General features: G+C 48.2%; 1 long non-coding RNA gene across 2 annotated transcripts; it reads left to right on the forward strand.

Annotated features, from left to right (window-relative positions):
* Positions 1–390: 390 nt before the first annotated feature.
* On the forward strand, positions 391–2,366 carry LOC123128279 (uncharacterized). Of its 2 annotated transcripts, XR_006463019.1 has the most exons (4): positions 468–871; positions 986–1,265; positions 1,336–1,702; positions 1,793–2,366. It is a non-coding gene; the product is annotated as an uncharacterized lncRNA (long non-coding RNA). The 2 variants fall into 2 exon arrangements; XR_006463020.1 differs by having other exon boundaries at positions 391–1,702.
* Positions 2,367–3,474: the final 1,108 nt, after the last annotated feature.

Consider the following 3,474-nt stretch of genomic DNA (forward strand, 5'->3'; position numbering starts at 1 on the left):
CGTCCCTACTCTGCCTTCTCTTCTCTCCATCTCACCTCCTCTTTCCCTCCTCTCTTCTTCCCAGGAGACCGAGCAGCCATGGCCATGGAGCATCGCCACCGCATTGGATCCCGACCTGAGCCACCTCGCCCCGACGTCCGCCACTTTCCCACCGTTCCCCGAGCCCTGCCGCCGTCGTCCTGCATCTCGATCGGATCGGGAGCGCCGCCGCTTGATCTGATGCGTGCACGGGGGTTTGACGAAAAAGTATCGAACCGTTTTTGTTCACTTACCGAAGATTACGGGTTAAATTAGCCAAAATACATGACTTTTAGTATCACCTTGAATATGTTTTAAAATTCAAACTGAAAGCGTAATTAGGGATAGATAAAGCATGAATTGAGTCTTCGAGTTCACCGTCGCGGGGTTTTTGCCAAAAAGTCGTCGCTTTTTTTGATAATTTGACCCGCAATCCTCCTAACAAGTCAACCTGAACCCGGAAAAAATAGAACCCACACGACGACTTAGGTCATATCTCCGCCTCGAGCGCATCTCCACGATCCAGTGCGCCCCTCCACCGCCAGCACCGGCCACCGCCCCTCCGCCGTGCGCCGCCCCCAACCCTGCGGCTTCAGTAGATCCGCACCACCGCCGCCCTTCCTCTCCACCGTCGCCCGCGCCCGCCCGCGGTCATCCATCACCGCGTTCTTAATGGCTTCAGTGACCACGGCGCCTCGGCTGCGACCCTGGCCTGCTTGACCGCCGGATGGATGGATACCGACCGAGCTCATCCTTGGCGCTCCGGCTGCGACCCATGGTTGATTGGCCGCCGGCTGGAAGGGGACGTCTCCTCCCGACTAAGCTTGATGTGGGGCGGTGGACTGACAGCCTGGTGTGTGCGGCCTGCGGACGGCACCCACTAAATGATGCATCTTCTCTTGTCGTCGTCATGCTCTCTGCCCTTAATTTGTTATCCTATCTCTCTGATTGTTGGCTACATGCACAGGTGTTTGAGGCAGCAGCGCACAAGCGGTGACTTGCATCCAGTAGGAGGCAGCAAGAAGCAGCAACGACTCTGAGTTAGGTGCTAGCAATGCACCCCCTCCCCATTCATCTACGTAAATGGATTTTCAACGGCCAAACTACCCTCTTGATTCTTTCTTTAGTGTTTTCAGTTTTTACTAACAATCCATATTTGGTAAACCGTGAAATCTGTTCAGAAGCATCTGCCAACAACCTGTTTGATGTTATGCATACCATGGATTGAGATACAGTCTAATTTTCAGGTCAAACTCTTACCTCCGTTTAGAAAACCAATATGAAGAAATAGGTGTAACCTAGCCTAGCCTGACGCAGGACGCGATGTACGCCGGCACGCACACGGCAAGGTGACCCCAGCTGAAAACGTGGAGAGGGGGTCGTTCCGGGGAAGCGTAGGGAGGCGGTTGTTCCGGCGGCGGCGGCTTCCTATGGCACTGGGTCCAACTGAGGGAGAGGGAGAGGCATGAGATTGCTGTGTCGCCCGAGCTGAAGGGCGCTCACGCATCGTATATGTCCAGATTAGCAAGAAATCACTCAAAACTAATGTGTACTATATGTTATATTCTGATCTATCTATGCATACGCCCTGTATGGGTGAGGAGCTGCACCTTTCCAAATTTTACATGGCCAAAGTTCTGCAGGTGTATGGGGTTTCTTCAGGACCAACAGCGTGGATGTTCAGGTATGGTTTTCTTCAGGACCATCCAAATTCAGGCAAATATGTATGCATGCAGAGAACCACCATATTAAGATGTGTGTGTCTATTCTTCAGGCGAGATAGCCATGATGGGAACACGATTCATATGCTTCAGTTCCATCCATGCTCAGGCCAATATGCAAATTGCTGGTGGAGGACAACAGGGTCGACGAGATGCACAATTCCTATGCTTCAGGCGACACAGCCATGATGGGAACACGACTCATATTCTTCAGTCTCTATTTCGACTAAGCTGTGATTAGAGTTATACACTGCTTCCTTCCTGAAGTGACGAGAGATGTCAGTTATATACAGAGAAGCTTGAGTGGATGTGCGTTTGGGATTATACAATTTAAAGGCCACTTTATTTTTTGCTTTTAGTGTATGGACCTGGAGGTTCTACCTAATAGTAGTAGCTTATTGACTTCTGAAAGCAATATAAGCCCAATAGTCTTTGCAAAATAAAAAACGCCAACTACTGGTTTTATAGCCAGTTAGACCGTATAATCACACTAATCTTTTCTTTTATTGGGTTGAACTCCAGTTATTTTGTAATTACTACATTAACAAACTGTTCTTCACATTCGGTTGTGATTTGGTTTCAAAAGTTCATTTTTACATTAATTTCGTCTCAATGTTATGGTAGGCATTTGTATCGTTATGATTATTTTTTATTTCCTTCCTCACCAGCTTCCTGCTGTACTGCCCATGATTTTCTTCATGCATGCATCAACATTATCTTGGTTCCCTGTAGTTGCTTACTGAAATGCTTCTAATACACGATATTCACTCGCAAGTTGCATGATGGAATGCCCATATCAGCTATTTAGCAACGGGATGTGGGTAATTCATGTTATCATTAATATAGTTGTTACTTCAATATTAGTATGAAACAGCGTTATGCAATCCAATTCTCTCTCCAGGATCCAATAGCCAAATTCAAGCATTTTATTTTTATTTTTTATAGATGTCCTACCAATTCTATTCTGTATAAATTCTTTAGTCTATGATTTTTGTCCAGGATCGAAAGGGTTTAGGCTTAGTAGAACTAAAACCGAGTACATGATGTGCGGTTTCAGTACTACTAGCTGTGAGGAGGAGGAGGTTAGCCTTGATGGCCAGGTGGTACCTCGGAAGGACACCTTTCGGTATCTGGGGTCAATGTTGCAGGAGGATGGGGGTATTGATGAAGATGTGAACCATCGAATCAAAGCCGGATGGATGAAGTGGCGCCAAGCTTCTGGCATTCTCTGTGACAAGAGAGTGCCACAAAAGCTAAAAGGCAAGTTCTACAGGACGGCGGTTCGACCCGCAATGTTGTATGGCGCGGAGTGTTGGCCGACTAAAAGGCGACATGTTCAACAGTTAGGTGTGGCGGAGATGCGTATGTTGAGATGGATGTGTGGCCACACGAGGAAGGATCGAGTCCGGAATGATGATATACGAGATAGAGTTGGGGTAGCACCAATTGAGGAGAAGCTTGTCCAACATCGTTTGAGATGGTTTGGGCATATTCAGCGCAGGCCTCCAGAAGCTCCAGTGCATAGCGGACGGCTAAAGCGTGCGGAGAATGTCAAGAAAGGGCGCGGTCGATCGATTTTGACATGGGAGGAGTCCGTTAAGAGAGACCTGAAGGATTGGAGTATCGACAAAGAGCTAGCTATGGACAGGGGTGCGTGGAAGCTTGCTATCCATGTGCCAGAGCCATGAGTTGGTTGCGAGATCTTATGGGTTTCACCTCTAGCCTACCCCAACTT

This window comes from Triticum aestivum, chromosome 6A (assembly GCF_018294505.1).
Source record: "Triticum aestivum cultivar Chinese Spring chromosome 6A, IWGSC CS RefSeq v2.1, whole genome shotgun sequence".
Classification (NCBI taxonomy): Eukaryota; Viridiplantae; Streptophyta; class Magnoliopsida; order Poales; family Poaceae; genus Triticum; species Triticum aestivum.